The following is a 12,946-nucleotide window of genomic DNA, read 5'->3' on the forward strand; positions in this document are numbered from 1 at the left end:
GTATGGTGCAGGAAACCCAACATAATGTTATGGATCATTATGAGGGAAATTGACTGAACAAGTAGAGAGGCATTAATCTAATCCCATCTGGGGCACAGTTTGCTTATTGAACTCGTTAATTTAATGAATTATATTAATATGTAGGAAACAAATCAGACATTTTCTAGATTAATACCTGGAATGGTCAAGTTGTCCTTTGTTTAAAAATAAGGGGTCACCTGATTGTTGAACATAAACATTTTCTCTCAGTGGGTCATAAGTCTTTGAACTCTTCACCAAGAGTGGTGGTAACAGAATTTTTGAATATTTGTAAGGTAGCGGTAGATAGACTTTTGATAAGCAAAGAGGTGAAAGTTCACCAAGGGCAGAAGGGATTATAGGTGCAAGGGTTACACGAGACTAGCCATGACGATATGATTTAGGGCAGTAGATTGGAGTCTACTCCAAATCTGAAAGGAGCTCAAGGGTCTCCATAATATTCTAACAGAGTCCATAATGGACCAAATCAGGCCGACTGCGGGCTGTTGTCAGCGACTTGCATCTCAAAAATTACAACACAGTGGTCTGTTCACAAACAAAACCTCAAGAGTGCTGAAAAGATGGACCTAGAAAACTGGTTTTGGCTACATGTCTAATTGCTAAAGATGCAAATAAGTTTGCTACTCTAGCATGCACTTAACCCATGCCCTTTCAAAGCAAACTTTCAAAGCCAAGTCATTATGATTTGGGGCTGCTGATGCTTGTTTATCGACACATAGCAACAGAGGTTTCAAGTGAAATTTAGGAATTTTCTACATCTCAAACAGTTCCCATTGAGGCTCAAACTGCAGTATTCCTCCCTCTGACATAAAAGGTTACGGGTTTATCTTTCACTGCATTTTAACATATATATAATCCAGGCTGGCAAATCAGTACAGTTCTGAAGGAATGGCGTTACTATTGGAATCCTACATTTTTGGGTGAGTTATCTGTTCTCAACAGGTGATCATAAAAGATTGTGACGCTGCATTGATGCTCCTGGCACGCGGGACAATGTTTAGACCTTGACTAACATTGGTACAACAAATTACCTGGTTACTACATAGCTGTGTATGGAATGTAGCTTTGTGCAAATTGAATCCCGTGATTATTCTAAGGCTTGAAAATAAAACACAGACATGATGCTTTGCATACAAATGATTCAAATGACCTCTTCCATTATTAGAAATGAGTTCTCAATATTGCTGCAGACTTGGTATTGTGTTTATGTCTGTAGTGGATTGTAGGAAACCAGTTAGACAATGACAAAAAGACAACAGAAAAAATAATGGGATGCTAGTCTAATTAGGAAGGTAGGGACAAGGAGATTATATTCAAGGATGATCAAAATGTATATGACAGAACGTAATACACAGAAGCTGAGTTTTGGGTAACCTCAAGTTCATGGAAGATAGAATGATGAAATCTAATGAGCAGAATGTTCATAATGTTACATCAAAGGAAACAAATAAATGGATAAGGGTTTCATAAGTTGAGGGAAGCGCACAACAGATATGAAAATAAATATCTTAATGATGATGTAGACCTATAGCCTGAAGCTATCTTAAAGATAAATAAACTTCAAGAATGGGAACAATAAGCTTCATACAGACTACTGGTAGAGAGACTGAATCAGAGCCTTCGAAATTGACATCATTTAAATAGAGTTAACAAGGACCTGAGATAAATACATCAGCCTTTTTATTATTCATTCACAGGAAGTTTGGGCTCATCTAATTCTAGATACCTTTGAGGCAAGAATACTGACAATTTGAAAAGAGTGGAAGGTACAAGTGAGATGATTTCAACTTAGAATCAGTTGTGTGCATGGAATTCAATGCTGTATTTTTTGGAGAATGCTGACTAACAGTAGTATGATTAAAAGGTGTCCAGAACAGTTAACAAAGGAGGAAGAGAAGTAACTGGAGATATTTCTCAAGGGGAATGCATGCAGAATGAAGGTATTGTGACTACGCACAGGACAAAAGGCAGCTTCCATGACACACTGTCAGTAATGATGCACAAACTGCATATTAAGGGAATGGAATTATTCTCAAGTGTGGTGCTGTCAGGGACTAGCAAAACGTAGTTCAAGGGCATATTGTACAGTAACCATTGATTTCATTAATACAGAAAGGAATCAAAGTTTCAAATATAACCTACAGATAGTCATCGGTTCTGAAATTACAAGAACAGCAGTATAAGCAAGCAGTACTGTCGGGTAAGAGTGCATGCTATCAATTCACAGCAGCAAGCCATTTAAAAAACATGCTTTGAAAACTGATATGGCAATCTTGATTTCTCACTTTATCTACAGAAATGTCTGGGTAAGGAAAGGTGTCAGAATCTGAGCTGAGACATTGGTGTAAGTATTTTCTGATTGGTTGCCAATTAATCCAAGCAGCATTCTTTGTGGTTTTCAACTTCATACCAGTTGATATCTTTTCTGGGTTAACTGAACTTCCTTTAGATGAGATCATTGATGAGACGATACAAACTGAATATTATCATTTCAAAGTGGGTGTAGAAACAGAGCAACCATAGGCAATAGAAATAAAATGAACTAGCCAGACACAGCCAGTCAACTAAGGCATTAAAAATGAATGCAACTTCTGTATTTTTCAATTGCAATTCAGAATGAATAGGGAAAACTAGAATCCATAAATCAGTAGGGAGTGGTTGTTATTAAGGAAGCCCTTGAAGCGCAACTACAGAATAATAACAAAAATTAGGCAGAACAAAATAGAATTGATTTATGAAATGAAAATCAAGTGTAACCAATCTGTTGATTTTTTCTTGAGCTTTTAGTGCACAAAATAGATAAAGTTTCAAAGTTGAGTTCATTGTCATATGTGCATGTACTGTATATACATGCAAAGATGCAATGAAAAACTTGTAGCAGTATCAGATACATAGAATCATATACGCAGCACTCACAAGAACATTTATGTTTTTTTAAAATAAGAGTTAACGCAATTAGACAAAAATCAACAAAGTCCACTTTAGTGTAATGTGGTCGTCATAGTTGTTAAATGGTAGCGATCTGGGTTTTGCTGGTTGGTTCAAGAACTGAATGGTTGAAGGGAAGTAGCTGTTCTTGAAGATGGTGACATGGGATTTGAGGCTTCTGCACCTGCTGCCTGATGGTAGCTATGAAAAGATGGCATGGCCCAGATGGTGGGAATCTTTGATGATGTCACCTTCTTGAGGCAGTAGATCCTAACAATTGTGGGGAGGGATGTGGCCATGTTGTACTGGGCAAAATACACTACTATCTGCAGCTTCTTAGGTTTCTGTTTATTCGAACTGCCATACCAGGCAAAGTATGATGCAACCAGTCAGGACACCGTCAACAGTGCATCTTTAAGAATTATTGATAGGTTGAACCTCCTTAGTCTCCTAACAAAGTAAGACACTGCTGTGCTTTCCCTTTGACGGTACTGTATCTATGTGCTGGGCTCCAGACAGATAATTCAATATGCTCACACACTGGAATTTAAAATTGCTGTGACTCTGCACCACTACTCACCCAATGCAGATTGGCACATGTTTTCCCTCCTTCCCCATCTTCAAGTCAACAATCAGTTCTTTATTTTTGCTCATGTTGAGCAGTAGGTTGTTTTAGCAATGCTTAAGCAGGTGTCCTATCTCACTCCGGCAGGCTGCCTCGTCATCACCTGTGATTCGTGTTGTTAGCAAACTTGAAGTTAGCATTGGAGTTGTGCTTTGCCATAGTCATATGAATATAGAGAATAGAGCAAAGGTTAAGCACACAGCCTTACGGTGCACTGGTGTTAATAATCAGAGGAGAGGAGGTGTTGCTACCAATGCTCATTGATTGAAGTCTGTCAATGAGGAAGTTGAGTATCAATTTGCAGTGAGAAGTACAGAGGCCCAAGTCTTGCACCTCTATGACTCCAAGGCCTGGTTAATATTTTTACTGCTATGGAGTAGGTATTTCATTTTAACAGTTCTATAAGAGCAGTCTGTTCTGCTTTCAGCCTGTTTGGGTTTGAGCTGAGATAACAGGCTTTTTTCTTCAACTTAGGGATGTAGTGTCAGCCAATCAAGCCAGCGGTATTGGGAGAATGTTTTGGAGAGTGCTGGGCAGAGGGACACTGGTGTGGGGCGGGGTCTTTTTTGGCAGGAACTAGGAGAAGACAGGAGGGAAGATGGCTAAGGGGGCCGGACTTTTAGCACAAGGTGCTCTGTGCAGGTGGGTGGCTTCAAGAAGGACCAATACTCCAACAGAAGACCCGTTTGTTTGAAATGGATTTCAAGCAACATTCAGAAGGTGGTGTGTGCTTTCACACAGACCAAGGATCCAACACGCGAGTTACAGACAAGTTCAAGATAAGCTCCAACTTATATGCACATTTGACTGTTTAAGAAAAATGGGTCCTTTTTGCTTTATTTCATTCCTTTAATAACTGTTCGTTTAAGTTAGCATTCTTAAATATAATTTTTTATATTCGTATGCAGTGTATGATCTCAGTGTATGGGGCAGTAAATCACACAGCATTCACACAAACGGAGTTTGGGTGGGCGGGACATCCCAAACTCACGGATTTGGTGGGACCAAAGTCGTACGTATACACCCTAGATGTACGAAGCCTGAGAAAGGTGAGTTTCTCACCGTGGAGTCCAGTGGTTGTTAGTGAGGGGCTAACGAGCTGCATTTCCAGAGATGCCAAATAGAAAAGGGGTTTCAACTCGATTGGAATAGATCCAAGTCATTTCTGAGGAAGGAGCTGGTTCACGTTATAACCAACCTTTCAAAGCACTTCATTACAGGTATTGTAAGTGCCACGGAATGTCATCATTGAGGCATGTTACTACACTCCTATTGGGCGTGTACTGTCTTCTGAAGCAGGTGGGAACTTTAACTGCAGAAACAAGAGATAAACTTGTCTGTAAATCCTCCAAAAGGATTTTTAATTTGCACCAGCTGTGTCTTGTGGATTCATCCTCTTGAATAATGCCTGGACATTGTCCCCAGAGACTGAAGTGACATGGTCATCCAGGGATGTGATGCTCATGTGAGGAATAAAGATATAGGGGAACTACTGGATGTAGTATACTTGGTCTTTCAGACCTGAGATATTGTACACAACACCAATCTTGATGAATAGCAGAGCACGCTCGAAGGTAAATGGCTTATTTTTCTGGTATTTCTAAACATCCAAAGTGTGTAGATCCAATCGGCTTAATCTCTCAATTAGCTTGCATGTCAGGAATCAATCCAGTAAATCTTTGTTACATTCCCTTTTTTACATATAAGAAGCAAAAGAATTATATAGTTATGATAGAGGGAGGGTAACAAAGATTCATCAGTTTGTTTCCTGGCATGAAAATCTGGTGGAGGAAAGAATTAGTAGATAGTCTCTGGATGCTCCAGGGTTAAAAGAGTGAGAGCGGTGAACTCAGTGAAATATGCAGAATTCTTATGGGGATCACAAACATGAGAAAATCAGCAGATGCTAGAAATGCAAAGCAAAACACACAAAATGCTGAAGAAACTCAGCAGGTCAGGCAACATCTATGGAAAAGAGTAAAGAGTCGACGTTTCGGGCCGAGACTTTTTTCAGGATATAAAGGGATATATAGGATAAATGCAAGATCTATATTTCCCCTGACTGAGGTTTCTAGAAACAGGGATTCACAGATCCAAAATAAAGAGGAAGACCATTCAAGACAGAAATGTAATGCCCCGGTTCATATTTTTACAGTTATGCTGTATGTATTTCATTTTGGCAGTTCTGTAAGAGCGGTCTGTTCTGTTTTCATGCTTGTTTGGGTTATTGTTGAAGATAAGAATTGAGGAGAAATGTGTGTCATCCAATTAGGATGGTTGAGTTAATGGGACGTTACTCTGGTGAGGGACACTAAGGCTGGGCTTGGAGCTTTTGATCGAGAGGAAGTGAAGAAAGAAGACGCTGAGGAGAACCGGTCATAGCATACGATCCGGTGGGAGATCTGTTTGTTCGAGATGGATTGCGAGCGACCTTTGGAAGGCGGTGTGTATTTCCACATTGACCGAGGGCCCAGCGCATGAGTGATAAAGAAGTTCAAGGTGAGCTCCAACTTGTGCACATTTGACTGTTTAATTGGAATGGGCCCTTTTCCTTTTGTTATTCTTTACCTTTAGTTAAGACTCATAAACATAATTCCTTTAATCATATGCAGTGCACTGTTTGTTACTTCATGGCATTAATTTGTAACAGGGTAGCAAACTACACAGCATCCACACAAATAGGGGTTTGGGGTGGGAGTGTGCCTCAGTCTCACGAGTTTGGCGGGGCCGGCGGTTGCTTTCACTAGCCTTACGCAACTGAGGAAACCAGAATGTTTCAGAAGAAATTGTTTTTCACCCAAAACGTTGCAACACTTTTAGATAAACATATTTGATATTGTAGATACTAATAATCCAGAGTAACACACACAAAAGGCTGGAGGAACTCACCAGGTTAGTCAGCATCGATGGAGAGGAATAGAAAGTCAGTGTTTCAAATGGAGACCCTTTTTCAGGACTGGAAAAGATGGGGGAAGAAGCCAGAATAAGAAAGGTGGGGAGGCGAAGGAGTACAAGCTCGCAGATCATAGATGAAAGCAGGTGAGGGGGAAGAATGGGTAAGTGAGGGAAGGGGGATGTGGAAGAGTTAAAGGGCTGAAGAAGAAGGAATCTGATGGGAGAGGAGAGTGGACCACTGGAGAAAAGGATGGAGCAGGCACACCAGGTGGAGGTAATGGGCAGGTGAGAAGAGAAGGTGCAAGAAGGGAGCTAGGATGGGGAACGGAAAAGGAGAAAACGGAACAAGGGAAATATTACCAGAAGTTGGAGAAAACATGCCATCAGGTTGAAGGCTACCTAGGCTGAATATGAGGTGTTGCTCCTTCAGTCTGAAGGTGGCCTCATTTTGGCAGCAGATTGAGAACGGCTTTGGGCTGGGTGGCCCAAGCATAACAGATTTGGATTCTGGAATCTGACACTAATCGATGCTTGGACAACTTAAACATTGACCCAGATAGACTGAAAGTCCAAGGGTCGGGTACGGAGGCACGAGACAGGTTGATTTCGCTCACTCTCCTGTGAATGTTCATACATTTCCCCATGGCGCCGAGGCTGTGAACTGATCCAGCTGCCGTGCCTTTCTGCCCCACTAGTATGATGAACTGGGGACTGTAACTGCTCCAGGAGCAGAACTGAGACTGTCGGGTTTGGAATGCTGTTGGCTAGCTTCTATTGTTTGCATGAGGTGTGTTTTTCTCTGCACATTGTTATTTTTTATTGGGTTACTTGAGTTTCTTGCTTTGTGGCTGCCTGTAAGCAGACAAATATCAAGGTGTATAATTTATACATTCTTTGATAATAAATAAATATGCTTGGACAAATGTGCTTTGCACTATATTTCTCCATAGATGTTACCTGATCAGTTGAGTTGCTCCAGTATTTTAGGTATGTTTCAATTTTTAGGTACTCTAAACAGGACAGAGAAGGAAGCTTTTTACTGAGAATATTCTAGACAAAGGTTATTGTACTGATGGATATTAAGGGAATCAAGGGATATTGAATTATGCAGGAAAGTGATTTTGTAGCAGACGATTAGCCATGATCTTTTTGAATGGTAGAACAGACATAAGGGACTGAAGGTTTACTCTTCCTTTTATTTTTATGATTTTGAGTTCCATGAAATCATAATAATTCCTCAGTTAGTACTCTTTACACCAATTCTGGACACCACTTTTTAAGAAAGTCACTGAACGGATAGAAGGAAAATTTTCAAAACTAATTTTAGTTATGCAAGTGTACGGGGTTTCTTCTTTGTATGTTAAATTTAAAATGGCTTCTTTGTTATGTTAAATGCTGGGAAAGTCTCTAGCTGGAAATTTGCTTGGGTTAATACAGATAGCAGGGTGCTATTAGCCAGTGGGTGTTCATGTTATCATTTCTTGGGATGATAATGCTGTCTCATATGACTGGGAACAAAGGTTTTTGGCGGGGAGTCAGACAAGAGACAGGGAGGACGACGGACGTGTGGGAAGGCTCCGGTCCATCACTCCGGGTAGTCCCAAGCCGCAAGTCGACAGGGTCCGGAGGGTCCGGGTGGTCCCGAAGAACCTCCTGAGCTCCAACTTGTGCACGAAGAACTGAACTTTGATAAGTCTGGCACCTTTTTTTCCCATTCCTTCTTTTTCTGTATTGAACTTATATTAATTTCATAGACTTAGTAATATCTATAAAGTGTACTTGGTATAACGTACTGTGTGTGCTGGCTGATGATTGATGTTTGGGACTGATCTGGGTGGCAGTGGTACAGCAACCAACCCAGCTGGAGGCGTCCAGGCGGCATTTCCCCTAGATATATACAAGCCAATATAACGGAGCTTTACACAAGGCTTCAGGTATGCAAGGGGATTAGAAAAGCTGCAAATGTTCTCAAAAGAGCTAAAAATGTTACTGAAAGACTTACAAAAATTTTCTGAGTTATTAAGAAGTTTCTAATAAACAAGCAGTAAGAACTACAATCACTTTATATGGATTTAAAGCGAAATAAGGGCTCTGCAAAAAAAAAGTTATGTTGCATTCAGAGATGATAAGGATAGCAAAAACAAATTTAATCAGGATTTACTAAACAGCAATAAATATTACTGGTACTGGCAATGGTTTATTGTATTGAGATACAGTGAAAATCTTTGTTTACATGCCATTCAGGCAGATTATGTCATGCCTATGCACACCAAGATAGTGAAAAGAAAACAGAATGCAGGATATAGTGCTGTAGCTACAGACAATGCCCAACACAGAGGTAAACAAATAGAGTGCAAGAGCCAAGACAATGTAGATTGGGAGATCAACGTCGACTCAGACCATCAGAGGCCTGCGTTAGAGATCAACAATTCAACTTTTCTGAATAAGAGGTCTATTCAAGAGTCTGATAACAGCAGGACAGAAACTATTCTGAAGTCTGGTGATATATGCTTTCAATCTTTTGTATCTTCTGACCAATAGAAGAGGGAAGGAGAGATTTCCCATGGTAAGAAGAGTCCTTGTTATGCTGGCCCCTTTTTACTGAGGAAGCAGGAAGTGTAGATGGGGTCAGTGGAGGAGAGGCAGGATTGCGATTGGCATGATGGAATGGCCTACCTCCACAACCCTAAAATTTCTTGTAGTCTTGGGCATAGCAGTTGTATACCAAGCTGTGATGCATTCTGATAGGATGCTTCCTATGATGCATGATGCACTGTTGAATGATACATTACTTTGTGAAAGTCACAAAAGTAGCAGACAAAATAAAAAATGCAGTGGACAAGCTTCCCTACTACATCAGCATTGGGCCACTGGAAAAACTTAAGTGTTTTATAACAAATGTCCGTTACCCCTCCCCATATCAATCAGATCCATCAATGAATATGGTCTTAAATCATCTGCAATATGCATCAGTGTGATAACTACCAGTCAAAGCAAGAAACACACATCAACTGTTACCAAAGTGGCCCGATTTTCAATAATCGCGGTAAGTTTCAATAGAGCTGCTTTCAATGTTTACTTTTAAAGTTGCATTTAAAATCTGTATCAAATGATACTTTTAAAACTGTCACAGCTATAATTTATTTCTTTTAACTTTGAAATGAATGTGTCAAACATAAAATAAATTCCATTAGACATAACAAAGTATTAAACTTGAGATCACACAAATGTTGAGTAATATTCTGCCAGAAGAAATGCTAGAATAAGAACTTATCATATTAATTAATAAAATAATGATTTATCTTGTTTAGTAAGTACATTGTGTTCATCTTCTTTAAAGGGCAGCTAAGGTTCAGCTTGTGGCGCATGGCCAAGTGGTTAGGGCTTTGGGGTCACGATCTGAAGGTCATGGGTTTGAGTCTCGGCCAAGGTAGTGTGTTGTGTCTTTGAGCAAGGCACTTAACCACACACTGCTCCAGTCCACCCAGCTGAAAATGGGTACTGGCTAAATGCTGGGGATTAACCTCATGATAGACTGGCGTCCTATCCGGGGGGGGGGGGGGGAGTCTCGTACTCTCAGTCGCTTCACGCCACAGAAACCGGCATAAGCACCGGTCTGATGGGCCACAAGGCTCGGGACAGTCTTTAACTTTAAGGTTCAGCTCAGTCCATCACTAGTCCCTCTGCTTTATTTCAGGTGCATTCACCTTGGTTCCTCATTATGGAAGATAATGATTACCAATATTATGACTATGATGAAACCACATTTCCCTTTGATACACGTATTTTATTTTGTAATAATATCAAAGTTATACTTTTTTAAGCAAGTTTATATGCCCAGTTTATATGCAATCATATTTGTGGCAGGGCTTCTAGGCAATTCTTTGGTCATTGTGGCAAAGGTCCTTCATGAGAAGCTGAAGAGCATGACAGATTTCTACATGTTGAATCTGGCGATTGCTGACTTGATGTTACTTTGCACCTTGCCGCTCTGGGCAGTAGATGCATATTATGGATGGACTTTTAGAACTTTTACGTGCAAAGTTGTAAATGGTGTTTACACTGTCAACCTCTATAGTTGTATGTTTATGCTTACCTGTGTGACCATTAACAGGTGTCATGCCATTACTCAAGCAACAAAAATGCCTAAATATAAAATAATACATGGTATGTCTTTTTGTGGAGGGATTTGGTGCTTGCTATCATTCTGTCTCTTCCAGAATTTCTATTAAGTGAAAAAAGTGCTGGAGAAACTGGTAAAGCTGTATGCCATATGAACTATCCACCTAATTCAGACATCATCAAAGTAGGAGTCTACGTAACACAGATGGTGATGGGATTTCTGATACCCTTTGTGACAATGATCATTTGCTACACAATCATTGCAAACAAACTACTCCATACCAAGGGCTTTCAGAAAGGTAAATCATTAAAGATTATAGTTGTAGTTGTAATTGTTTTCATGATTTATGAACTCCCAATGTTGCAATTATGCTGCAAACTTTACAGATGGTCAGTGAAGGAAGCAGAACTTGTGAATTCCAGGCAATTCTAAAGTATGCAATTGTTGTAACAGAGAAAATTGCCTATGTACATTGCTGTCTTAATCTTATTCTGCATGTATTTATTGAAGTGAAGATCAGAAGCAATTTTTGGAAGATTCTAAAAGCTGTTGGATGTATCAGTCAAAAACAACCACGTGCATTTGAAAACTGAGTATGAAATATCACAGCAAAGATCACATCAAAGAGAAACAACACTGTCTCCTTTGTAAAAGATTCATGAAATATCAGTAAATGGAATTGAAAGTTATGGGAAATGTTTCCAGAATTCTTAAGGTTTTTGCTAGTCTCATGCTCTAATTTTGAAAAGACAAAACATCAATTTCTAATTTTGATCTATTTCTTGTCTACTTTGTACAGATTATAATCCCTTTGTTTTAGATGGTATGAAAAAGTTTGCTTACTGATACAAGCCAACAGTAAGAAGAAAAAGTGAGAAAATGAAGAAATCAAAATGCATTGGAATGTTAATGAAAGAAAAACAATTCTGCAAGTGAACATAAAGTTTCAGAATGCTTTTTAAACTAATTAGTAGATAGTCTCTAGATGCTCCTAGGGTTTAAAAGAGTGAGAGCGGTGAACTCACTGCAGAATTCTTATGGGGATCACAAACATGAGAAAATCTGCAGATGCTAGAAATGCAAAGTAACACACACAAAATGCTGAAGGAACTCAGCAAGTCTGACAGTATCTATGGAAAAGAGTAAAGAGTCGACGTCTCAGGCCGAGACCCTTTTTCAGGAATATAAAGGGATATATAGGATAAATGCAAGATTTATATTTCCCCTGACTGAGGTGTCCAGAAACAGGGATTCACAGATTCAAAATAAAGAGGTTGGCCATTCAAGACAGATGAGAGGAAATTGTTTTTCCCCCAGAAGGCTGCAACATTTTTTAGATAAACATATGAAATTCCGCGGATTCTGGAGAGGAATGAAGAGTCCATCCAGCTTGTACTCCTTCCCAACCCACTTTCTGATTCTGGCTTCTTCCCCCTTCCTTTCCGGTCCTGATAAAGGCCTCAGCCTGAAGCATCATCTCTATCTCTCTCCAAATATGCTGCCTGATCTGTCAAGTTCCTTCAGCATTTTCAGTGAGTTCACTTTTAAGGTACTCTATACAGGAGAGATATGGCGGCTTTCATGAAAATATTCCAGATTAAAGTCATTGTGGCTATGGATATTAAGGGAAACAAGGTATCTGGAAATATGCAAGAAAGTGATGTTGAAGCTGAAGAATAACCATGATCGTTTTGAGTGGTAGAATAGGCATAAGGGATTGAAGGCTCACACTTCCTTTTATTTTTATGATTTTGAGTTCTATGAAATCATAATAATTCCTCAGTTAGTACCCTTTAGCACCAATTCTGGACACCACTTTTTAAGGAAGCCACTAAACAGATGGAAGACAAATTTACAAAGATAATTCTAGTTATGCAAGGTTTCGGGTATGCAAGGGGACTAGAAAAGCTGCAATTGTTCTCCTGAGAGCTAAAAATATTAATGAAAGACTTACAGAAGTTGTCAAAGTCATTAAGAGTTCCAATAACCAGACAGTAAGGACTACAATCAGATTATATGGATTTAAGGCAAAATAAGGGCTCTGCAAAAAAAAAAGAAGCAAAAACACATTAAATCAGTATTTACAAACAACAATGAATATTACTGGTACTGGCAATGGTTTATTGTACTGAGATACAGCGAAAATCTTTGTTTACATGCCATTTAAGCAGATCATGCCATGCCTATGCACACCAAGGCAGTGAAAAGAAAACAGAATGCAGAATATATTGCTGTAGCCACAGAGGAAGTCCAATACAGAGGTAAACAACTAGAGTGCAAAGGCCATGACAATGTAGATTGGAAGATCAACAAGTCAACTTTTCTGAATGAGAGGT

General features: G+C 39.5%; 1 protein-coding gene and 1 pseudogene across 3 annotated transcripts in view; one reads left to right on the top strand and one right to left on the bottom strand.

Annotated features, from left to right (window-relative positions):
* Positions 1-12,946, bottom strand: part of fyco1a (FYVE and coiled-coil domain autophagy adaptor 1a) — a 244,449-nt gene that overhangs the window by 54,373 nt on the left and 177,130 nt on the right. The gene's annotated exons all lie outside the window — the stretch shown is intronic.
* Positions 10,053-12,908, top strand: LOC134357908 (C-X-C chemokine receptor type 6-like; annotated as a pseudogene).

This window comes from Mobula hypostoma, chromosome 17 (genome assembly GCF_963921235.1).
Source record: "Mobula hypostoma chromosome 17, sMobHyp1.1, whole genome shotgun sequence".
NCBI lineage: Eukaryota > Metazoa > Chordata > Chondrichthyes > Myliobatiformes > Myliobatidae > Mobula > Mobula hypostoma.